This window comes from Papio anubis, chromosome X (genome assembly GCF_008728515.1).
Source record: "Papio anubis isolate 15944 chromosome X, Panubis1.0, whole genome shotgun sequence".
In the NCBI taxonomy this organism is placed as follows: Eukaryota; Metazoa; Chordata; class Mammalia; order Primates; family Cercopithecidae; genus Papio; species Papio anubis.
Window position 1 is genome coordinate 91,191,003 of NC_044996.1, and position 26,480 is coordinate 91,217,482.

A 26,480-nucleotide genomic window follows, 5' to 3' on the forward strand; every position below is an offset into this window, starting at 1 on the left:
CTCCCTTTTTCCAACTCCCGGGCTTTCTCGCGAGACCCATACCTGCCGGCTTTGGGATTAGAAGTCGAAGCACAGATTTACAAATACTGGCCTCCCAGTTACGTTGCGGGGGCAACAGCCACGGCATGTCCCCCCCGACCCCCAGGACCGCAGTGCGCGCGCGCGGGGGCTGGGAAACAACCAAAGCGGGGATGAGAAAGGGAAGCTATGAAACTGATTTTTGACGGCATGTAACCGCTAGGCCTGGGCACGTGCCCTGCGCCTCGCAGGCCGGTGCGATGTACCCTGGGAATTGTAGTTTTTCTTCCCACCTATGGTCAGACTCCCACCCTCAGTTTTACTCAGGCCTCTGACCGGGAGGGGGATTACCGACGCCATTTTGCCCGGAACAATGGCCCTCGGCCCTGATGGTGGCAGGTGGGGGAGGGAGCAATGCTTTTAAGGGTTCGGTGAACCTCCCCGGCCCCTCGGTGCCATAGCAACCCCTTCAGAAACCTGGTCCCGCCCCCTCGCCGCCGCCAGGCTTCTAGACCGCGCGCATGCGGAAAGGCTGCCTCCAACTGAGACTGGCTCTCTCTGTCTCCCACCGGCCACCTCCTTGAAAAACTCACAGATCCTCTAGCTGGTAGTGAATGCTGCTTCCTTCGAGCTTTCGGTACATGTTAGCCTCGGCGCAGCGGCTTCAAACTGCTTCCTGTGCTATGCCAGGAGCAGTATAGAATTGTTTCTGCCATTCTCCCATGAATAATCCCGGCCCGACAGAGGAGGAAACTGAGGCTCAGGAGGGGAAATGGACATGAATTGCTCAAGTTAATACTATTTGTGGAGTTAGAACTTGAACCTAGGTGTGCTCTTTCCAGAGCCGAGACATTTTTCAATCTCCCGGGAGTCATCTGGTGGCGCAGCTAAAGGGCAGGGCATTCTTTTTGAATGCCCCTCAAGCTGGGAGACTGTGTGGGAAATATCAGACTAATGCTTTCAGCCCTCCAGCCTCGGCCCTATCACTGAGTTATCCCCTCTCCACTACCTGTTTTTCTTTTCTTGCCGTAGGCCTCAGAAATCTCAGTGTTTTTCAGCTCTTTAAAACAGCACAATCAATAAATTTAACTCAGGTTTCCAAAGTCCAAATAAAGTGTAATGGTTTGACTTTGTAAGGGGGGGGGGCGGTGTTGAGTATAATGGTGGGAGGCCTTGTAGCCCTGTCTCTTGCCTCTGCCCCTTCCTTACTAATTTCAATATTGCCAGAACATGTAAGGAAACCGGACCATGCCCTTAATACATTTAAACTCCCATCTTTCCATTTTGACAATGAAGGGAGACGCTGAGGAAACAATAGGGCTATGGGGTCCAGCCACTAGACCGGTGGAGATCTTTCTTCCTGGCCAATTTGAAAGAGCAAGGTGTGGTTTCTCCAAATAGCTTCACCATTCTACCTTAAGGGTCTCTGAAGTCTCAATTAGCTGAAAAATGGATGGGGTCTCCCACGCTCCTTTCCTCACTGTCCCTGAAGATAGTCTCTTTTCCCTGTTGATTGGTTGACTAGTGTCAACCAAAAACAGAGGAAAGAGTAGCTGAACAACCACTAAGGGGCAGTTTCAAAGTTTCAAAGGTTACCAATTTATCCCAAGTCTTTGTAGGTCCTGACTCCCATGAGATGGCAACTAGAAACTTGTGGCCACCGTTTGTATTTCTCAGTGTCACCCTATTCCCACCACTACCACACACATCACCTTTATGAAAAGCAAGGCATCTAGCTCAGTTGTGACCTGCTCCTCTTCTCTTGTCTCTGAGCCTGATGATGTAGGTAATGAATAAATTCAATACTTGGAAATGTTAGCCCTTCAATCTGCTTAGATGTTAATTCTTTTGAGCAGTACCTCTTTGATAGTTGAATACTTGCTAAAAAAAAAAAAAAAAAAAACTATTGAGTAGAGTGACTTTTATGACCTTTAGAAATTTGAAAATCAAAGAAGTCAGCTCCCCATCCAAATACAGGTCCTTCTCAATTTAGACCTTTTATTGACATATGTGCTTTTCTATTGGGGACAATCTGGTCTGTAACTCAGCACAAATGCCACTGTAGGCAGAAAGGGGAGCGGGCAGTTCTAGCTAATCACCAAGGTATGACAGGGAACATTCCTTTCCTACCTACTGGTTTCCACTGACTCTCAAGTGACGTTTGCAATGTTCCTACTCATCAAACAGAAATTTTGATTTATATTAACTATTTGTAATTTGGTTTTACATTGTTCCAGGAAAGCATCCTTCCAATAATCTAATTCATTTTTTTCTAGAGGCTCTGGTGCCAATAAATTACAAAAGATTTCACTGGAATCTTTTTTAAACCCTGGAATCCCACAAGAGTGGGGGTAGGAGGCTAGTTTTATGGTCCTACTATCTGTTGGTCTCTTTCCTACCACACAGGATGGTAACTTTTGCAGTCAACAAGATGGAGCTGAAATGAACCTCAAAGTTTGTAGTTAGCTGACTACTGCAACCATGGGTAGAGTTGTGACTGTTTCTGGAACTTAATTTCTGACCCCGTGACCTCTTTTTAACCAGGTTATTGGGGCGGGGAGGTAAACAATGTCCATCATTCTTGATGTTCATTTCCCTTAACCCAAGTGATGCCACAGTTTGGGGATCTTAGGTAGTGCCCAGGCATGAGTGTAAGTGTAAGTGGAGTAAGGATATCTGCCTCTAGTTATTTAGATCCTGGCAGTTTGTGCTGAGCCCTCTGCCCACATGGGTCCTTTCCAGTGCTGTGGTCCTCTCCAATGTCTCTGCCACACTTGGGGCACAGAATTTTTCACGAAGTCCCAATAGGTATTGGGCCATCTACCTAGACATTCCACACAGCCCTTCCTCTCTTGAGTCTTCCCCATTATCTAGTTGCTGCTCCTGGGAAGCTGAGGCTAATCAATGCTGCTTGTGCTCTCACAGATATCTCTCTCTGCTCTTGTTGTCTCTTCCTCCCAAGGAGAGGGGAGTGAGGAAGAGAAGAATCATTTTTTAGGTTTGTGCAACTCTTTCTTCTAGTTTTCTGGTCCAGATACTTGGTCTCTGCCCCTACACCCTAATACCCCTTCCTTAAGGACTTATGTTTTGGGAACACAGAAACCAGAAAGAGTGACAGAGTATTTGTTTTCCTGCCTTGCCACCTCCCTCCCCTGAGGTACACCACAAAGCGATGTTATTTTGGGGGAAGGGACAGGTAGAGAAAAAGAAAAATACAGGAAAGAAAAAAAATCTATCTATATTATCTAAATAATACTGAGCCACATTCTCCCTCTATTAAATCTTAGCATCCCAGCAAGGGAAAGTGTACTTCTCATCCAGGTGCCTCTGTTCAAGGCAGTAATTCCCAGGGCTTGGATGTCTGGGTGATCTTTTCTCCAGGCAAGTCTTTCCACTAGGGGAATTTCTCACCAGGATCATCTTAGGATTATTAATATCCTCCCAGAAGGTTCTCTTTCCTCCCAGAACAAGTTGAGTATCCCTTGAGTAAGGGCATACTCAGAAGTGAACAGCTATCTTTGTCTTAGTGACTGACTTAGAAACACTCCACATTTCAGGCTGGATAGTACAATTTCTCCAGCCTTGCTATTAGTCTAGTCTCTTCTTCCTAGATGTAGTCTTTCCACATGTGCCCAGAGCATATATCAGGGGGCAATCTTTTTTTTTTTTTTTTTTGAGATGGAGTCTTGCTCTGTCGTCCAGGCTGGCGTTCGGTGGCGCAATCTTGGCTCACTGCAACTTCCGCCTCCTGGGTTCAAGCGATTCTCCTGCCTCAGACTCCAGAGTAGCTGGGATTACAGGCACGCGCCACCACCCCCGGCTAAGTTTTGTATTAGTGGAGACGGGGTTTCACCTTCTTGGTCAGGCTGGTCTCAAATTCCTGACGATCTCGAACTGAGGCTGGGATTACAGGCTTGAGCCACCGCGCTGAGCCATCAGGGGGCAATCTTAAGGTAAATGCCTTTGCCTTGACAACTGACTCTCAGAATGCCTACAGATGACTAAGCCCACATCACTTCTCCAAAACTTGCAAATTGTCCAAGATCTTAACTCCTCTGCAAAATTCCCATGTGGCCAGACTACAGAGCCTGAGTTGGGGTTGCTGTAACAGCCCCTCCCTCTCCAGAATAAGATCAGTTCTTTAAGAAATGTACAATCTGACATAGTATATTCTTTTGAGAATCAGAAACTTCAGTCTGCTGGGCTAACTAACCAGGCTTCATTTGCTGACCTGCCTTTCTTCCTCTCTCCCTCTCTCCATTCCTTCTACGGACTCTCTGCATCTATTCCAATAGTCTGTAATAGTCTTTCAAAACAGTCTTGTCACAAATCCCTCATGTAGCAGGTATGAATTGTAGTCTACCCACTAAGGTGTATAATAATAATAATAGTAATAATAATAATAATAATAATAATAATAATGTCGGCTAATAATCCAATAGCATTTACTATGTGCTTTATACAAGCCCATTGAATCCTATGAGGTAAGTGCCATTATTAACATCAGCTTTCAAATTAGTAAACCAAGGCACAAAGAAATTAAATAACTTGCTCACAGTAACACAGCAAGTAAGTTTCAGAGCTAGAACTAAACCAATTAGTTTAGTTCAGAGTCCATGCTCTTAAACATTTTTTGTTGCATCTTTCTTGTCTATGATTCCATTTAACTTTTGACTCCAATATCCCCGATTCCTTGGGGTTGGAAAATAACCTGTATTATTCTTGATGTTCCTCCATCTCAGGTTCAAGCCACGGTGCTAAGACCTGGGAACAGAGGTCCATTAAATCCTTAATCATAGCCAGGCACTGTGGCTCAAGCCTGTCATCTCAGCACTTTGAGAGGCTGAGGCAGGAGGATTGCTTGAGCTCAGGTGTTCAAGACCAGGCTGCGCAATGAAAAAAAAAAAAAATTTTGGCTATGTGGCCACACAGGTTAGCAGTCAGAGGTTCATTGCCTCATCCCATAGTGTTCCTTTATGGTATGGCAGGCCCTTGTTACACTGGATCCCTCCCAGTGGCTTGGGAATTTTTGTTAAAGTTGCCTAGAACAGCCTCTTTTCTCTCACGTTTTGCTGTCTACCCAGGGATGATGCCAGGAAGCAGGACACAGGTCCTTTCTACCTGGAACCCAAGGATCTCCCTGATAGCATTATATTATCCTCAGACCTAGCAGGTAGGAGGGGCTAGAATCTCTCTTTAGGGTGGATAAAATCATTCTCCCTTTATATTTTCTGGCCAAGACAATTTGACTACACACTAACCCTCTTCCCCTAAGGACGTGGGCTTTCAAAACACAAAAACAGAGATGGGCAAGTAAAATCTGCTCTTAGTCTCTTGCCACATCCCTTCCCCTAAAACAATAAAACCTGGGTTGGGGTTGGGGAAGAGGGTGAGGAAGATAGAGAAATTAAAAGTAATAGGCTGGGCACAGTGGTTCATGCCTGTAATCCTAGCAGTTTGGGAGGCCGAGGCGGGTGGATTACCTGAGGTTGGGAGTTCAAGACCAGCCTGGCCACCATGGTGAAACCCCGTCTCTACTAAATATACAAAAAATTAGCCAGGTGCAGTGGCACGCGGATGCATGCCTGTAATCCCAGCTACTCAGGAGGCTGAGGCAGGAGAATTGCTTGAGCCCAGGAGGCGGAGGTTGCAGTAACCGAGATCGTACCACTGCACTCCAGCCTGGGCTACAGAGTGACGCTTCGTCAAAAAATAAATAAAAAAAAATAACTACAGAAAATATAAATAAATCTCAATTTCAATTATGTGCAAAAAAGACAGCTTATTTAATAAATGGTGCTTTAAAAATTGGTTATCCAGCAAGAAGTAAGCAAAACTAGGTTCCTACCTTATACTATATACAAAATTAAACTCCAGATGAGGCCAGGAAGAGGAGTTCAAGACCAGCCTGGGTGACATACTGAGAACCCCATCTCTACAAAAAAAAAAAAATTAGCTGGTTGTGGTGGTGCTTGGGTGGCTGAGGTGGAAGGATTGCTTGAGCCCAGGAGGTCGAGACTGCAGTGAGCTGTATTCATGTCACTGCACTCCAGCTTGGGCAACAGAGAGGGGGGCTCTGTCTCCAAAAAAAAAAAAAAAAAAAAAAAAAATCCTGATGAATGTCCATTTTCCTGCATGCATCCATTACTGCTAGGAGTATGAATCACTATTATCTTTTTTTGTTGTTTGCAAAGTAATCTGGAAGAATCTAATAAAATTTAAAATCTATAGTATTAGTTCAGAATGGTTTGGGCTGCAAGCAACAGAAAATCTGACTAATAGTAGCTTAAACAAATAGAGGTTTGTTTTCTTTCTCACATAATAAGAAATCTAGAGGGACATTCTATGTCCCAATGCTAACATTGGATCAGCTGTTCAACAAGTTCATGAAGAACCTGGGCTTCACAAGACAATCCTAAGCAAAAAGAACAAAGCTGGAGACATCATGCTACCTGACTTCAAACTGTACTATAAGGTTGGCTGGGTGTGGTGGCTCACACCTGTAATCCCAGCACTTTGGGAGGCCCCGGGGCATGCGGATCACCTGAGGTCAAGAGTTCAAGACCAGCATGGCCAATGTAGTGAAACTTTGTCTCTACTAAAAATACAAAAATTAGTCAGGCATGGTGGTGCATGCCTGTGGTCCCAACTACTCAGGAGGCAGAGGCAGAAGAATTGCTTCTGGGAGGCAGAAGAATTGCTTGAGGGAGGCGGAGGTTGCAGTGAGCCAAGATCTCACCATTGTACTCCAGCCTGGGCAACAGAGCAAGGCTCTGCCTTTAAAAAAAAAAAAAAAATCTATACTACAAGGCTACAGTACTACAGTAACCAAAACAGACATATAGACCAATGGAGCAGAACAGAGACCTCAGAAATAACACCACACATCTACAACCATCTTCAACAAGCCTGACAAAAACAAGCAATAGGGAAAGGATCTCCTATTTAGTCAATGCTGTTGGGAAAACTAGCTAGCCATATGCAGAAAACTGAAACTGGACCCCTTCCTTACACTTTACACAAAAATTAACTCAAGATGGGTTAAAGACTTAAATGTAAAACCCAAAACCATAGAACCCCTAGAAGAAAACCTAGACAATACCATTCAGGACATAGGCATGGGCAAAGACTTCATGACAAAAATGCCAAAAGCAATTGCAACAAAAGCCAAAATTGACAAATGGGATCTAATTAAACTAAAGAGCTTCTGCACAGCAAAAGAAACCATTATGAGAATGAACAGGCAACCTATGGAATGGGAGAAAATGTTTGCAATCTACCCATCTGAGAAAAGGTCTAACATCCAGAATTTACAAGGCACATAAACACATTTACAAGAAAAGAACAAAAAACTGCATCAACAAGTGGGCAAAGGATATGAATAGACACTTCCCAAAAGAAGACATTCACACAGCCAACAAACATATGAAAAAAACTCAACATCACTGATCATCAGAGAAATGCAAATCAAAACCACAATGAGATGCCATCTCACGCCAGTCAGAATGGCAATTATTAACAAGTCAGGAAACAATAGATGCTGGTGAGGCTGTGGAGAAATAGGAATGTTTTTACACTGTTGGTGGGAATGTAAATTGGTTCAACCATTGTGGAAGACAGTATGGCGATTCCTCAAGGATCTAGAACCAGAAATACCATTTGACCCAGCAATCCCATTACTGGGTATATACCCAAAGGAATATAAATCATTGTACCATAAAGACACATGCATACCCAAAGGAATATAAGTCATTGTACTATAAAGACACATGCTCTCGTATGTTTATTGCAGCACTATTTACAATAGCAAAGACATGGAACCAACCCAAATGCCTATCAGTGATAGACTGCGTAAAGGAAATGTGGTACACACACACCATGGAATACTATGCAGCCATACAAAGGAATGAGATCATGTCCTTTGCAGGGACATGGATGAAGCTGGAAGCCATCATCCTCAGCAAACTAACACAGAAACAGAAAACCGAACACTGCATGTTCTCACTCATAAGTGGGAGTTGAACACTGAGAACACATGGACACAGAGAGGGGAACAACACACACCAGGGCCTGTTGCAGGGTAGGCAGTGAGGTGAGGGAACTTAGAGGACGGGTCAATAGGTGCGGCAAACCACCATGGCACACGTATACCTATGTAACAAACTTGCACGTTCTGCACATATATCCCATTTTTTAAAATAAATAAATAAAAGAACCTAGGCTTCACCTCATACCTGTTAGAATGGCTATAATCAACAAAATGAAAGATAGCAAGTGTTGGAGAAGATGTAGAGAAAAGAAAACCCTTGCACACTGTTAGTGGAAATGTAAATTAGTACAGACATTATGGAAAATGGTAGGGAGGTTTCTCAAAAAATTAAAAATAGGGCCAAGCACAGTGGCTCATGCCTGTAATTCTAGCGCTTTGGGAGGCCAAAGCAGGAAGACTGCTTGAGCCTAGGAGTACAAGACCAGCCTGGGCAACATAGCAAGACCCAATCTCTTATAGAGGCAAAAAAAAAAAAATCTTTAAAAAATTAAACGCAGGATTATCATATGATTCTGTAATCCCATTACCAAGTATATATCCAAAGAAAATGAAATCAGTGTATCAAAGAGATATCTGCATTCCCATGTTCATTGCAGCATTATTTACAATAGTCAAGACATGGAATCAATCTAAGTGCCCATCAATGGATGAGTGGATAAAGAAAATGTAGTATATACACAATGGAATAGTATTCTTCCTTAAAAAAAACAGGAAACCCAGCCTGGTGTGGTGGCTCACGCCTGTAATCCCAGGACTTTGGGAGGCTGAGGCGGGAGGATCCCAGTTGCTCGGGTGACTGAGGCAGGAGAATCGCTTGAACCTGGTAGGCGGAGATTGCAGTGAGCTAAGATGGCACCACCGCACTCCAGCCTGGGTGACAGAGGGAGACTGTGTCAAAAAGGAAAAAAAAAGGGATATATAATTCAAAAGATACTGCCATATTACTAGAATCTCATTCAATCATTAATAGTCAGTCTAGTTCATCATATTGTATAAATATGTCTTCTAGGGTGAGCTCACTCAGGTTTGCAGGCTTCCATTCGATCTTGTTAGGTTCCAAAAGCAGGAGTGGTCTTGGCAAACATAACTGTTGCAGGCATCTGGGGTAAGTGAGCTAGGAGACAATGTCATCTCTTGTCCTTCAAAGTGCTAATGTATCTCTTTTTTGTTGTTGTTGGTCTTGTATGTGACAATCAAGGTGTCAAGGTGTTAATGTAGTGTTGGATTTCCCTCATTATATAACCCATTTATTTATTCTTTTAGCCCCAGCTACTATTTATCTTTCTCTTCACTTATTCCCAAATTTTTCCACCTTTGTGGTTTTTCAGTTATTTTCTTTTTTCTTTCTTTCTTTTTTTTTGAGACAGAGTCTCTGTCACCCAGGCTGGAGTGCAGTGGCACGATCTTGGCCCACTGTAACCTCCGCCTCCCAGGTTCAAGCAATTCTCATGCCTCAGCCTCCCAAGTAGCTGGGATTATAGGCGTCTGCCACCACGCCAGGCTAATTTTTTTGTATTCTTAGTAGAAATGGGGTTTCACCATGTTGGCCAGGCTGATCTCTAACTCCTAACCTCAGGTGACCTGCCCGCCTCAACCTCCCAAAGTGCTGGGATTACAGGCGTGAGCCACCGTGCCCAGCCCAGCTATTTTCTTTTTACTTAATTTTTTTTCTCGCTTCAGATCAACAACAGCTCATTTTTATTTATTTATTTTTGCATGACCATGGTTAATTGCAACCTCAAACTCCTGACCTCAAGTGATCCTCCTGCCTCAGCCTCCCAAAGTGCTGGGATTACAGGCATGAGCCACCATGCCTGGCCAAACATGAGGTTTCTTAGGAATCATCCCTACTTCTAGCATTTATAGTTGCAGACCTGGTCCTATGACCACTGCATCAAGGAGAGGAAATTTTTTTTTAAAGTTGAGGTGATATGCGGAAGAAAAAAAATATATAGTTGTTATACCACTGTACTCCTCCCTTGGCAAGAATTGCATTGTCATACTGGGATCCTTTCCCATCCCCTCTTCCCCGGATCTACCAGAAAAACAGAAGAATCTCTAGTGCGGACACTCCTTTAGTTCCATTCATGCTGAGTGTGAGCACACACTCATGAAAGGCGTGTAAGTCAGCCCCTCATGCCTTTATCCCTCTCCCTTTTAGATAACCAATCTTTCGATTGCCAGTTCTCCATCTCTATGAAATTATTTTTTCTTCTAGTGACTTTGTTTTTGACTCTATCAAACTACTACTCAGAGGAGGGTGTCTCTGTGCCCATTGTTGGGCATTATGGGCTGTACAGTGTTCCTTGGGCTGAAGAAATGATGGATGGCCATCGAAATCCATGCAATACCTTCTGTCCTGGTTCTTCCATAGCACTCTGGGCATTTGCATATTCTACCAAGTAAGCAAAGTCCAACCTATCAGGATCCATTTGTAGCCCTCCAGGGCTACCAGCATTAGTCTGACTTGTCAACTATGTTCAGGGCCTTTTCACCAGGGAATCTGCCACATAGTCATTGGCAGTCTCTGTCTCTTTTGTGGCATACAGAACAGTTCTTAATTGGCATTATGTGCCTGAGAGGGTGCAAAAGGAATATGTCTCAATTCAGCCCATTTCTGCATTGCTATAGAATCCTGATACCCAATCATTTCTTGACCCAGGTGTTCGCCTTAAATGAGCACATAAGGATAGCTGCTTGATGATTCTAATCACGTTCCAAAACAAAAGGGAGTTATTGTGATGGCCATTGACATGTTCTACTTTTTAAAATCTTGTTTAAATTTAATTTAATTAATTAATTTTTTTAGACAGAGTCTCGTTCTGTCGCCCAGGCTGGAGTGCAGTGGTGCGATCTCGGCTCACTACAACCTCTGCCTCCTAGGCTCAAGTGATTTTCATGCCTCAGCCTCTCAAGTAGCTGGAACTACAGGCGCCCAGTACCCCGCCCGGCTAATTTTTGTATTTTTAGTAGAGATGGGGTTTCATCATGTTGGCCAGGCTGGTCTCAAACTCCTGACCTCAAGTGATCTGCCCGCCTCAGCCTCCCAAAGTGCTGGGATTACAGGCATGAGTCACCATGCCTGGCGACATGTTCTACTTTAATGCACTCCTCAAATTTCCACAGGGCTGTGCCCCATGTGGGCATCCCCTTAATAGGCCACATTTCCATTGCCCTCCTGCCTGAGTATATAACCAGGCCATTGGACACTGCCCAGGAGTGAGTAAAAATCCAAACACAGGGGCTTTTATCAATGTTCAATTCTTCCATCGCTGCTAGGAAAATAGCATGCAATTCAGCCCACATACTGGTTTGTTTTTACCTTCTTCGATCGTGGCATCCTCCCAAATAGGATGTTGTCTGTTCACCTTGGAACTGTCATCCACAAACCCAGCAGCTCTTTGTCAGTCAGTTGGGAGCTGTATATAGGGCACTGAAGAATCCATCTGCTTCTTACACAGTTCCAGAGTCTTCCCTAGGGGAAAAGAGGCTCCCTGCTCCTGAGTATCTCCTCCTTGCATTCCCCAGGTAGCATCATCCTGTGTAAGCCATTTCCATTTCATTATGGAACTCTTTTGGATATTGCCATCCCCGTTAACAGTGTTTCTTTGACTTCACTTAAGACACTGTGGATATTTTAGGCTTCAAGATTTATGAGTGATACAGATGAAGAGATGCATAGGGTGAGGTATCAGAAGGGGCCCAGAACTTCCATGCCCTCTCCCTTTGCCACCTTCCATGAAACTCCAAGTGCTGAAGCTGTCTGGAAGCTCTCTGAATCTAGTCCGGCATGGTGCCTTTTTGTCCTTAGGCTTTTTACTTTTTATTTTTTAAAGTCCTTTTCAGGGTACTTGTCCCTAGGCTTTTTGCTTCATGCTTGCAAGATGGGCTGCTGAATCTGGAGATCATAACCGCATTCAAAGGCAGTAAAGTGGGTGAAGGTATGGCAGTGGCCAGGGAAGCAAGAGAGATGCCACTCTCCTGTTTTCAGGGAAAGCCCTTTTTTCCAGGTATCCCTCAAGAAACTGGCCGGGTGCCGTGGCTCATGCCTATAATCCCAGCACTTTGGGAGGCCAAGGCAGGTGGATCACCTGAGGTCAGGAGTTTGAGGCCAGCCTAGCCAACATGGTGAAACCCCGTCTCTACTAAAAATACAAAAATTAGCCAGACATGGTGGCACATGCCTGTAGTCCCAGCTACTCAGGGGACTGAGACTGGAGAATCGCTTAAACCCCGGAAGTGGAGGTTGTAGTGAGCCAAGATCGTGCCACTGCACTCTAGCCTGGGCAACAGAGTAAGAGTCTGTCAAAAAAAAAAAAAAAAAAAAAAGGAAACTTACCTATATATCTCCTTTGCCATAACTGATGACATTAGGCCAGGGAGTAAGACCACCTTTCTCGAGATCAGGGTTCTCTGCCTAATACCTGAACAAAATTAGCATTCTGTTAGCAGGAAAGGAGGGTGAGAATGCCAGCTGATTAGACAACCACTGTGTCTGCTACATATATTTACCCTCTGACTGAGCTGTTCAGAGTAAGGAATAAAAGTACTAAGAGGCCAGGCGTGGTGGCTCATGCCTGTGATCACAGCACCTTGGGAGGCCGAGGCGCACGGATCACCTGAGGTCAGGAGTTCGAGACCAGCCTAGCCAAATGGTGAAACCCTGTCTCCACTAGAAATACAAAAATTAGCTGGGCGTGGTGGTGCATGCCTGTAGTCCCAGCTACTCAGGAGGCAGAAGCAGGAGAATTGCTTAAACCCAGGAGGTGGAGGTTGCAGTGAGCTGAGATCATGCCACTGCATTCCAGCCTGGGCAACAGAGCAAGACTCTGTCTCAAAAAACAATAATAATAAAACAAAATGAAAAATAAAAGTACCAAGAAACCTGCATGCCCATCAAGAGGGAAATGGTTGAATAAATTGTGGTACATCCACACTAAAGCATATAAAATACGCTTAAAAATTGTTTAAATAGGCCAGGTGCGGTGGCTCACGCCTGTAATCCCAGCACTTTCGGAGGCTGAGGCAGGCAGATCACGAGGTCAGGAGATCGAGACCATCTGGCTAACACAGTGAAACCCCGTCTCTACTAAAAATACAAAAAAATTAGCCGGGCGTGGTGCCGGGCACCTGTAGTCCCAGCTACTCAGGAAGCTGAGGCAGGAGAATGGCGTGAACCAGGGAAGTGGAGCTTGCAGTGAGCCGAGATGTTGCCACTGCACTCCAGCCTGGGCGACAGAGCAAGACTCCGTCCCAAAAAAAAAAATTTTTTTTTAAATAATGAGTTATATTTATACCTGTTATACCTGTTGACCTGAGGAAAATTTTGAGAGTCTACAAAATAATTTAAATAATGGTTAACTCATGGTTTGCACATGTTACTTCTATAGCAAAAATTTTACCTAGCCAAAATGGAAATGGCATAATGAAGTCTTTTACCATAATTTCTTGAGAGAAAATTGCTTTTGATTTGCACGGTTTTAAGCCATGCATGCCTTTTCAAGAATACATCCTTGCATATGCCAAGGAATACGTGTACATTACCTCGGTAAACTATTTCTGTCAAGAATGCTGGTTAATGAGCTTCATGTTAGGGGTATGTTTTTAAAAAAAAAAGAGTGCTGGTTAAGTAATATAGTTTTTAAAAAGTATTGAACTGAGAATCAGGAAACCTGGGCAAAATAATTATACTAATGCTGCTACTTATAAGAAAGAGAAGCACACAAGCCGGGCATGGTGGCTCACACCTGTAATCCCAGCCCTTTGGGAGGCTGAGGCAGGTGGATCACCTGAGGTCGGGAGCTCAAGACCAGCCTGACCAACATGGAGAAACCCCGTCTCTACCAAAAATACAAAAAAATTAGCTGGGTGTGGTGGCACATTACTGTCATCCCAGCTACTCGGGAGGCTGAGGCAGGATAATCACTTGAACCTGGGAGGCAGAGGTTGCCATGAGCCGAGATTGTGGCATTGCACTCCAGCCTGGGCAACAAGAGCGAAACTCGGTGTCAAAAAAGAAAAAAGAGAGAGAGAGAGAAAGGAAGGAAGGAAGGAAGGAAAGAAAGAAAGAAGCACGTAATTACAGTTTATGTCTTTGGTGGACTTAGAATGCAGATAAAGAGATAAGGAACAAATAAGTGAATAATAAATCAAGAATGATCATAAGGTACTGAACATCTAATTATCACGTGCATGTTGCTGACAGTAAGTGCTACAGGCACTCAGGAATTTATTCATTCATTCATAGGGTATTAGTGCATAAGCTAAGATGTTAGACCCAGGCAGGGTCTAACATCTTTGCATCCTCCTTTCTCAAAATTGGTGTCTAAAATTTATTTCTCATCTGGTTTCCCAGTTTTGGTGATCTACTGGCTTGTTGTCGTCTATATAATCTGTTCTGTGCATTGAACTGTGGGCTCAGCCTTTCTCTTACCTGTCCCCCTCCTTCTCAGAGACCAGTCCTGAAATCTGTTCTGGAATTGGATGAGTTTGTGCTTCTTGCTGCCAGATCTCTATGATGTTGCTTACATAGATCTAAACCACACCATAAAAGCCGGGCACCGTGGCTCACACCTGTAATCCTGGCACTTTGGGAGACTGAGATGAGTGGATCACCTGAGGCCACAAGTTCGTCACCAGCCTGGCCAACACAGCGAAACCCTGTCTCCACTAAAAATAGAAAAATTAGCCGGGCCAGGCGTGGTGGCTCATGCCTATAATCCCAGCACTTTGGGAGGCCAGGGCGGGCAGATCACCTGAGGTCGGGAGTTCGAGACCAGCCTGACCAACATGGGGAAACCTTGTCTCTACTAAAAATACAAAATTAGCTGGGTGCGGTGGCACATATCTGTAATCCCAGCTACTAGGGAGGCTGAGGCAGGAGAATCACTTGAACCTGGGAGGTGGAGGTTGCGGTGAGCGGAGATTGCACCATTGCACTCCAGCCTGAGCAACAAGAACGAAATTCTGTCTCAAAAAAAACAATTACCCAGACGTGGTGGCAAGCGCCTGTAATCCCAGCTACTCAGGAGGCTGAGGCAGGAGAATCGCTTCAACCCCGGAGGTGGAGGTTGCAGTGAGCCGAGATTGCGCCACTGCACTCCAGCCTGGGCAACAGGGTGAGACTTTGTCTCAAACAACAACAACAACAACTAAATAAATAAATAAACTACACCATAAGGCTTGAGTGCTGCTTTTTTTTTGAGATGGAGTCTCTCGCTCCTGTCGCCCAGGCTGGAGTGCAGTGGCACAATCTCAGCTCACTGCAACCTCTGCCTCTCGGGTTCAAACGATTCTCCTACCGTAGCCTCCCAACTAGCTAGGATTACAGCACTGCAGTCTCGCTAATTTTGTATTTTTAGTAGAGACAGGATTTCACCATGTTGGCCAGGCTGGTCTCAAACTCGTGACCTCGTGATCTGCTCGCCTACGCCTCCCAAAGTGCTGGGACTATAGGCATGAGCCACCCCGCCCGGCCACAAGTGAGGTAGTTCTCTGATTGGCCCTGCTTACCCTTGGAGAGAGTTTACAGGCCACAGTGCAGATAGGGGGAATCCTTTTTATTTTTATTTTGTAAGACAGGGTTTTGCTCTGACACCCAGGCTGGAGTGCAGTGGCGAAATCATGGTTCACTGCAGCCTCAACTCAAGGCTTAAGCCTTAAGCCTGGGCTCAAGCAATCCTCCTGCCTCAGCCTCCTGAGTAGCTGAGATTACAAAAGTGTGTGCCACCATATCTGGCTTTTTTTTTTCTTTGTAGAGACAGGCAGGGTCTCCCAATGTTGCCCAGGCTGGTCTAGAACTCCTGGGTTCAAATGATCTTCCCACTTCCACCTCAGCCTCCCAAAATGCTGGGATAACAGGCGTGAGACACCACACCTGGCCAAGGGGAAATCTTAATGGAGCTCCCTAAGTTGAGGAGATGGAGCTAAGGATTCAGAGAAGCCACAATTGCTAGAATTCATAAAGTAGAATACCAAAGAAGGAAGAACTGCATGGAAAGTAGAGAGCTGAACAGAGGAAGAGCTCCAAAGACCTGCACGGAGTCTCCAGCAGTGTACTGATCAGCACATGTGTATGAGTATCTTATCCAAGGCAGAGGAAAAAGATCCCTGAAAAAAAAATTGATAAAAATTATTGGGGGTGATGCAGAGCTGGGATAATTATTATTTCCAAGAGTCAGAGTAGAAAAACCTTGTAATAACATGGGGCATCAGGAAAAGTACTCAGAGGAGGTATTGCTTCAGCAGTAAGGCAAAATTAGTCCTAAAGACTACTCTGGTCCGTCTACAATGCTTGAAAACAAGGCTCAAATGGATAAATTGTTTTAAAGTACTTAATGGTATCCAAAAACAAGCTCAAAATAATTTAAAGGAATAAAAATAAATAAAAGCCAGAACCCAACATGGTAAAATTCATAATGTCTGGTGTCCAGTAAAAAATTATCAGGTCTGGCCGGGCGCGGTGGCTCACACCTGTAATCCCAGCACTTTGGGAGGCCGAGGTGGGCGGATCATGAGGTCAGGAGATCGAGACCATCCTGGCTAACATAGGTGAAACCCCGACTCTACTAAAAATACAAAAAAAATTAGCTGGGCGTGGTGGCGGGCGCCTGTAGTCCCAGCTACTCGGGAGGCTGAGGCAGGAGAATGGCGTGAACCCCAGAGGTGGAGCTTGCAGTGAGCCGAGATTGCACCACTGCACTCCAGCCTGGGCAACAGAGCAAGACTCTGTCTCAAAAAAAATAAAAAATAAAAAAAAAGAACTCAAAGCCAATATAACTAGAGGGCAAAAAAAGTAAGAAAAATGATGTGAGAGTCTTTGAATGAATAAACATTTTTTAAAAAATTATCAAGTCTCGGTTGGGGTTTTATATATGTAGCAGAGCAGCTCTCTTGTTGTGAGCTGTTGAAAGTCAGCCCTTGACATCTTTAAAATATAATAATTGGCCAGGCGTGGTGGCTCAAGCCTGTAATCCCAGCACTTTGGGAGGCCGAGACGGACGGATCACGAGGTCAGGAGATCCAGACCATCCTGGCTAACACGGTGAAACTCCGTCTCTACTAAAAAATACAAAAAAACTAGCCAAGCGAGGTGGCGGGCGCCTGTAGTCCCAGCTACTCGGGAGGCTGAGGCAGGAGAATGGCGTAAACCCGGGAGGCAGAGCTTGCAGTGAACCGAGATCCAGCCACTGCACTCCAGCCTGGGTGATAGAGCGAGACTCTGTCTCAAAAATAATAGTAATAATAAAATAAAATATAATAATTAAATAAAAAGTATCAGGCAGCTGGGTGTGGTAGTGCATACCTATAATCTCAGCTACTCAGGAGGCTGAGATGGGAGGATTGCTTGAGCCAGGAATTCAAGACCAGCCTGGGCAACAGAATGAAACCCTGTCTCAAAAAACAACAAATTGGGCGGGCACAGTGTCTCATCCCTGTAATCCCAGCACTTTGGGAGGCCTAGGCAGGTGGATCACCTGAGGTCAGGAGTTTGAGACCAGTCAGACCAACATGATGAAACCCCGTCTCTACTCAAAATACAAAAAATTAGCTGGGTGTAGTGGCAGGTGCCTGTAATCCCAGCTACTTGGGAGGCTAAGACAGGATAATCACTTGAACGTGGGAGGTGGAAGTTGCAGTGAGCTGATCATGCCACTGTACTCCAGCCTGGGCAACAAAAAAAAAACTCTGTCCAAAAAAAAAAAAAAAAAAAAAAAAAAATTATCAGGCATGCACAATAGCAGGAAAATGCAACCAATACTCTAGAAAAACCAATCAATATAAACAGACCAAGAAATGACACCTTAAAAAGAATATTTAAATAGCTATTATAAATATATTTTATATGTTGGAAAAAGTAGAAGAGGAGTGAGGTGTTTTTTTGTTTTTGTTTTTGTTTTTGAGATGAAGTCTTACTCTATTGCCCAGGCTGGAGTGCAATGGCATGATCTCGGCTCACTGCAACCTCCGCCTCCCAAGTTCAAGTGATCCTCCCATCTCAGCCTCCTGAGTAGCTGGGATTACAGGTGCCCACCACCACGCCCACCTAATTTTTCTATTTTTAGTAGAGACAGGGCTTCACCATATTGGCCAAGCTGGACTCAAACCCCTATTGTCAGGTGATCCGCCCGCCTCAGCCTCCCAAAGTGCTGGGACTACAGGTGTGAGCCACCATGTCCAGTCAAAGAGTGAGCATGTTAAAGGAGAAACATGGAATATATTTTTTAAAGACCCAAACTGAACTTCTAGAGATGAAAAATTAATTGTCTGAGATGAAAAATGTACTGGGGAAATTAACAGAAAATTATATGTTGCAGTAAAAAAGATTGTGAACTTGAAGACCTAGTAATAGAAACTATTGAAAGTGAAACACCCAGAGAAGAAAGGCTGAAAAAAATAAACAGAGCATCAGTGAGCTGTGAGACAACTTCATGGGGCCTAATATACATGTTATTGGAGTCCCAGAAAGATAGAAGGGATCATAAAATTATTTAAAGAACTAATGGCTAAAAATTTTTCAAATTTGTTGAAAATTTTGCCTTGCTAAGTAAAAATTGCCTTGCTAAGAAAATTAAATTTATGTTCAAGTGCTATTTCTTTGCAGCACCAGGGAGCAAGCATTCTGTTTCTAAATAAACATTTTACATATAACAGCATGGCATAATCAAATGAAAGCAGTTTGTGAAAAAAGACACTTTCTGTATAGAATAATAATAAGGATGATAGCAGACTTCTTGTTGGAAACAATAATATAACCTATTGGTTACAGAAGCTGCCTTCACAAGTAAGCCTTACACTTGCCAGCCACGGTGGCTCAGGCCTATAATCCCAGCATTTCGGGAGGGCCGAGGTGGGCTGATCACCTGAGGTCGAGAGTTCCAGACCAGCCTGGCTAACATGATGAAACCCTGCTCTACTAAAAATACAAAATTAGCCAGGTGTGGTGGCGTGTGCCTGTAATCCCAGCTACTCAGGAGGCTGAGGCAGGAGAATCACTTGAACCCGGGAGGCGGAGGTTGCAGTGAACTGAGATCGCACCACTGCACTCCAGCCTGGGCAAGAGAGTGAGACTCTGTCTCAAAAAAAATAACAATAAATAAATAACTGTTATTTCTCCTATGGACCTCAGCAAATATTTGTTGGATATTTGGAAGATAATAAGGTTCATTTATTCCCTAAACTTATTAATTTTTCAACTTGATATGGGAACCTAGGATAGAGGATTAGCCCTAGTCCCAACGCCTGAACTCACAGGAGCTCAGAAAAAGATGTGTGGTTTTGTAATGTTTAACAGATTTTGAAAATTTTTGGCCAGCAGTTCTTCAAACATTTTTGGTTTTAATGTTGAGAAGAAGGACTTGTTGATAATCATTCTCAAAGGATTGAGCAGGGACTCTTCATGCGGACTTTGAGGTGTCTTTTTCACTCTCTTGACAAATTTGTCCAAATGAAATTAAACACCAGCCTTCTTTTTTGTTTGATAGCATTGTGTGTAAGAAGCTCTGCCCCAATCAATAGCTCTGTGGAGCTGTGAACTCATCTTTGATTCTGGAAGCCTGTATATATCAGCAACCTACTGATTCTCAGTCCAAAATGTAAACATTTTCTCCATTTCTTTCACCATTACATTGTACCTTTTTCTTGCTTTATTTTTTTGAGACAGAGTCTCACTCTGCCACCCAGGCTGGAGTGCAGTGGTGCGATCTCGGCTCACTGCAACCTCCACCTCCCAGGTTCAAGCAATTCTTGTGCCTCAGCCTCCTAAGTAGCTGGGATTATAGGTGTACACCACCATGCTGGGCTAATTTTTTTATTTTTTATTTTATTTTATTTTATTTTTTTGAGATGGAGTCTCACTTTGTCGCTCAGGCTGGAGTGCAGTGGGGCGATCTGGGCTCACTGCAAGCTCCACCTCCCGGGTTCCACGCCATTCTCCTGCCTCAGCCTCCTGAGTAGCTGGGACTAAGTGGAGGCAAACTTTGGAAGCTTGAACTTACTTGGGTTAGTAGGAAGAGTTCAACTTGGTTAGGTGCGGTGGCTCATGCCTGTAATCCCAGCACTTTGGGAGGATGAAAAGGGAGTATCCTTTGAGCTCAGGATCTCAAGACCAGCCTGGGCAACATAGTGAGACCTTGTCTCTAAATTGTTTTTTAAGAATTCAAGTTTTCCTTATTCCCATCTGCTGTCAAAATGGAGGTATTGTGATAGGGTTTGAGGACGCATAATTGAACCACTTTCTTGGCAGTAGAGCTTTATCAGGTAATAACTGAGAGGTAAAAAGCTGTTGCTATGGGGATCTCTATTTTGGCATATCTGTATTTTCTTTCTTTTTTTTTTTTTCATGTCACCGATTTGAAGCTCATTGGCATATCTCTATTGGCAATCTTGGCCTTCCCCTTGCTTGGACATCGTTCTCTAACTTGTTGGATTGTGCCTTTCCTCCTGTACAGGTGGAGGAGTAGAAATGTCCACCCCTAGACCATCATTCTTCACTGAGCAGACTAAGTGGGAACTTCAAGGGAGTCCAAAAGATTGGAAGCCTGGAATTGAGGGGTGAGAGTAAGGCATGTTCTGCTCTAAGCCCTCTAAGCCAAGCTTTCTCAACCTCAATACTATTGATATTTTTGTTGTGGGGCTTCCCTGTGCATTACAGGGTGTTTAGCAGCATCTCTGGCCTCTACCAAGTAGATGCCAATAGCACCCCCTGCAACACACACACACACACACAGAGTTGTGACAACAGAAAATGCCTCCAAGCATTGCCAAATGTCCTCTGGGCATAGGAGGAAGGGGACAAAATCCCTCCTGGTTGAGAACCACTGCTCTAAGCCTTATGAAAAGGAGCTCTGTTATTTGGGTTTGGTTTTCTCTATGCCTCCTACCACCATAGTCTGGGTAGTACAATCAAGAGGGACAGAACCCAGGTTATGAGCCCAGAGGGAAGTACCAAGGAGCTCAATTGTCCAGTCTCTATTTTTTAAAATCTTTTTATTTATTTATTTATTTGAGTCTGAGTCTCTCTCTATTGCCCAGGCAATAGAGTACAGTGGTGCAATCTCAGCTCACTGCAACCTCCACCTCCCAGGTTAAAGAGATTCTCCTGCCTCAGCCTCCTGAGTAGCTGGGATTACAGGTGCCCACCACCACGCCCAGCTGATTTTTGTATTTTCAGTAGAGATGGGATTTCACCGTGTTGGCCAGGCTGATCTCAAACTCCTGACCTCAAGTGACCTGCCTGCCTCAGCCTCCCAAAGTGCTGGGATTACAGATGTGAGCCACCGCACCCTGCTGGCCAGTCTCTAGTTTAGACCTTGAGCTGGAAAGATTCATTCTTTTTAGACTCCCTGTGGTGCATATATGCTTTAGCTCCTCTTCCTGGGTTAAGATTTGAAGATCTTCCTGATCCTGCATTGCAATGTTTTTCCTCAACACAATTAATATTTATTGTAGCTCAACAGCCTGTTATAGGCACACATAATATGGTGATGCCAATACCTCTGCTTACTATCTGAAATATGATAGTGAATGTCTCTCAATATTTCGTGGAGGTTTGGTGGCTGGGCAAAGATCATGGAAAGGGGCCTAATGATCTCTTTTGTGCTTAGGGAGATATCTGCCAGTTTGTGGATGTTGCTATCTGACACATCTCAGGGTGGGGAAAACCAAGGCAACCCTCAGCTTTATCTCAGCAAGAGCTAGGCCTCTCCCCTTCCTAAGAACTTCCCAAGGCCAAACAAAACAGCAGTGGTGGAAGATAGCCCACACCATAGCAACAGAATTAGGAATTTAGGCCACCATCAGGCAACCAGATGAGAGATAAGATGCCTGGATACATTTGGAGCTTTCATTTTCTTTTCTTTTCTTTTCTTTCTTTCTTTCTTTCTTTCTTTCTTTCTTTCTTTCTTTCTTTCTTTCTTTCTGTCTTTCTTTCTTTCTGTCTTTCTGTCTTTCTTTCTTTCTTTCTTTCTTTCTTTCTTTCTCTTTCTTTCTTTCTTTCTTTCTTTCTTTCTTTCTTTCTTTCTCTTTCTTTCTTTCTTTCTTTCTTTCTTTCTTTCTTTCTTTCTTTTCTTTTCTTTTCTGAGACAGAGTCTCGCTCTGTCACTCAGGCTGGAGTGCAGTGGCACGATCTTGGTGCCATCTTGGCTCACTGCAACCTCCACCTCCCGAGTTCAAGCAATTCTTGTGCCTCAGCCTCCTGAGTAGCTGGGACTACATGTGTGCACCAGCACACCTGGCTAATTTTTGTATTTTTAGTAGACACGGGGTTTCACCATGTTGCCCAGGCTAGTCTTGATCTCCTGGCCTCAAGTGATCCACCTGCCTCGGCCTCCCAAAGTGCTGGGATTACAGGTGTGAGCACTGTGCCCGGCCTGGAGCTTTAATTTTTTCTTGGGAAGAAAAGATTAACTTGCTCATGGAAAAGACGATATTATTAAATGTTATTGGTTATTGATTGTGATAAGTCATTGTAGTTACTTGAGACACATTGTGAAATCCAGTATGTAGAGCTGGGTTAGATAGCAGGTCCATTGTTTTCAATTGCCCTCCCCTATATTCACTTCTCACAGAGCCTTCGCATAACCCCACTGAGTGGGTAACGGGCCTTCGTTGTTACCTCATTCCCAGGCTACAGCTGAATGGACCAGGGTAGACACCCAACCTAAGCTGAGGAAATCATCTTCTCTTCCCTAAGAATTTGGAAGAGGACTCAGACACACTCCAGTTAGCTAGCTACAGGTACAGAACTGATAAGGATATAAAGTTGGAGTTTGGGGGACCATGTTTGGGCCACATGAACTGAATCAGCTAATAAGAAACCAAGTTTTCATCCAGTCTGTTTGATGTCTGTCTTCCCTACAAGATAGTAAGTTCAAAGAGCACAGGAATCATGTCTCTTTTGCACACCACCATAGTTCTAGAGTCTGGTACAATGCCTGATGCATATAGGCACTTAATAATATTAATTGAGTGAAATTTTGATCAGTGTCACCACTTAAGAATATAAATAATGGCTGTTTGTCTCCTTTTTCCTATTAATTGTTTAAGCATGCGTTGGCTTTTATTAATAGGAAGTTGTTTTCCTTTTGAGGCCTCTATTCCTCTTAACTTGGTAAAGAACTGTAGGTACTTATTCATTCCAGGATAATGAGTCTTATTTATAAACTCTATACAGAGTTTATAAAGTCTTGTGAGAAAGTCCAGTCATTCCACTAGCACTGCTGCTTTTCCTACAGGTCCTGCACAGTGCAAGGGTTTAGAATACCAAGGTTACAGCTCTTTAAGTTAATTCTTCATGCTCAGCTGTTGTTGATCCTCAAAATACACCACTGTACCTGCCAGGTTCTGTCCTGGTGCTTTAAACAGAAACATCCCAACCCCCCAAGAGCCCTTAGGCTCTAGTGTTGAGCTCAGATAATTAGCCCAGATTCTTGCTGCCTTCAAGGTAATCTTTTCTTTTCTTTTCTGCCTTCTTTTCTTTTCTTTTCTTTCTTTCTTTTTCTTTCTTTCTTTCTTTTTCTCTCTTTCTTCTCTCTCTCTTTCTTTCAGACAGACTCTCACTCTGTCACCCAAGCTGGAGTGCAGTGGCACAGTCTTGGCTCACTGCAACCTCTGCCTCCTGGGTTCAAGCGATTCTCCTGCCTCAGCTTCCCGAGTAGCTGCTACCATGGCTGCCTAATTTTCGTATTTTTAGTAGAGATGGGGTTTTGCCATGTTTGCCAGGCTGGTCTCGAACTCCTGGCCTCAAGTGATCTGCCTGCCTCGGCCTCTCTCGCCACGCTGCGCCTCTTTCCTTCTTGTTTTTTTTGAGATGGAGTTTCACTATGTCCTCCCACCTCAGCCCTCGCCTTGCCTCTTTTCCTTCTTTCTTTTCTTTTTTTGAGATGGAGTTTCACTATGTCCTCCCACCTCGGCCTCCCAAAATGCTGGGATTACAGATGTGAGTAACTGCACTCGGCCTAAGGTAATTTCTTCTTTGAGACCACTAGTGTCCTTTATTGCCACCCCAACAGATTTTCAAAACTTTATGTCTTATGGAAGAAGAGATTGGATTCTTGGCCCCTTCCTTCTTAGAAATCCTCTTGCTTTCTTATGCAAATTCACCCACTCTCTCCCCAAGACTCTCCAGAACTCTGAAAATTGCTATACAAAGGAAAAAGGGCCAGGTAAGGTGGCTCATACCTATAATCTCGACTACTCAGGAGGCTGAGGTGGAAGGATTGCTTGAACTTAGGAGGCAGAGGTTGCAGTGAGCCAACATCATGCCACTGCACTCTAGCCTGGGCAATAGAGCGAGACTCTGTCTCAAAAATAAAAAGAAAACAAAAGAAAAAATTACAGTTATTCCTTGCCTGAGAGTGCCTTCTTGCCTTCAATTTATATAACTAAGAGAACTAGCCAAATGATTTTTCTTTTATTTTTTCTTTTCTTTTTTTTCTTTCTTTTTTTTTTTTTTTTTTTGAGACATACCTCTTTCAGGAATCTGCAGAGGTTATAGGCCAAGGATTTGGGTCATCTCATCTATCCCCTGAATTACCTAACAACATGTAAGGGCAAGAGAGAGGAGTATCCAGGCCGGGCGCGGTGGCTCAAGCCTGTAATCCCAGCACTTTGGGAGGCCGAGACGGGTGGATCACGAGGTCAGGAGATCGAGACCATCCTGGCTAACACGGTGAAACCCCGTGTCTACTAAAAATACAAAAAAACTAGCCGGGCGAGGTGGCGGGTGCCTGTAGTCCCAGCTACTCGGGAGGCTGAGGCAGGAGAATGGCGTAAACCCGGGAGGCGGAGCTTGCAGTAAGCTGAGATCCGGCCACTGCACTCCAGCCCGGGCTACAGAGCAAAAACTCCGTCTCAAAAAAAAAAAAAAAAAAAAAAAGAGAGAGAGGAGTATCCAGTTTGACCTCATCTTAACTTGATTACATCTGCAAAGGCCCTGTGTCCAAATAAGGTCACATTCACAGGTAAAGACAGAGAGGGGGTTAGGATTCCAACTTGTCTTTTTGCAGCGCACAATTCAACTCCCAACAGAGGCCAACACTCACTAAACACCAGCATTTTGTCAAGGGTTATATCTCTTGCTGCTTTCAATGTTTGAGCTGCTAGAATTACGCCGTCTTCTGTATAGAAGTTCCACCTCCTCTACTTTTGTCACCCTGTGCCTTATAGCGTCCCTTGTAAAATCAGCTCCTCATATTCTGCCTGAAACCTCTTTCTCTACAGGGTTCAGACACCAATCCACAAGGCTAATGAGGTGACAGACAATACCTAAAGCAGATCAGGCGTGGTGGCACGTGCCTGTGATCCCAGCTACTTGGAAGGCTGAGGCATGAGAACTGCTTGAACCCAGGAGGCAGAGGTTGCAGTGAGCCAACATCGTGCCACTGCACTCCAGCCTGGGTGACAGAGTGAGACCCTGTCTCAAAACAAAACAAAACAAAAACAACAAACTCTAAAGCAGAGTGGTCAAGAGTGTGAGCTCTGCTGTTAGACCTTTTGGATCTACTAGCATATACAATATTTGTTAAACTATTTAATCTTAAGCCTTAGACTCCTTATATTGAAAGTTGAGGCAGGGCGCAGTGGCTCACACCTGTAATCCCAGCACTTTGGGAGGCCGAGGTGGGCAGATCACCTGAGGTCAGGAGTTCGAGACCAGCCTGGCCAACATGGTGAAACCCTGTCTCTACTAAAAATACAAAAATTACCCAGGCGTGGTGGTGGGCACCTGTAATCCCAGCTACTTGGGAGGCTGAGGCAGGAGAATGGCTTGAAACCGGGAGGCAGAGGTTGCAGTGAGCCAAGATCACACCACTGCACACACCGGCCTGGACAACAGAGTGAGACTCCATCTCAAAAATTAAAAAAAAAAAAAGCACAAATCTTAAGTGGTGATTCAGTGAACTTGAATAAATGTACCTGAATTTACCAAACCCCTATCAAGACACAGAACATTAACATCAACCCAGAAAGTTATTTCACACCTCTTCTCAATCATCCATCCCTAGCCAGGCATGGTGGCTCATGCCTGTAATCCCACCACCTTGGGAGGTGAGGTGGGAGGATTGTTTGAGCCCAGGAGTTAGAGGCCAGGCTGAGAAACATAGTGAGACTTTGCCTCTACAATAATAATAATAATAATAATAATAATAATAATAATAATAATAATTGTTTTTTTAAAGACAGAGTCTAGCTCTGTTGCCCAGGCTGGAGTGCAGTGATGCAATCTCAGCTCACTGCAACCTCCACCTCCCAGGTTCAAGCAATTCTTGTGCCTCAGCCTCCCAAGTAACTGGGATTACAGGCGTACACCATCATGCCTGGCTAATTTTTGTATTTTTTTAGTAGAGACGGGTTTCACTGTGTTGGCCAGGCTGGTCTTGAGTTCCTGACCTCAGGTGATCTGCCCGCCTCC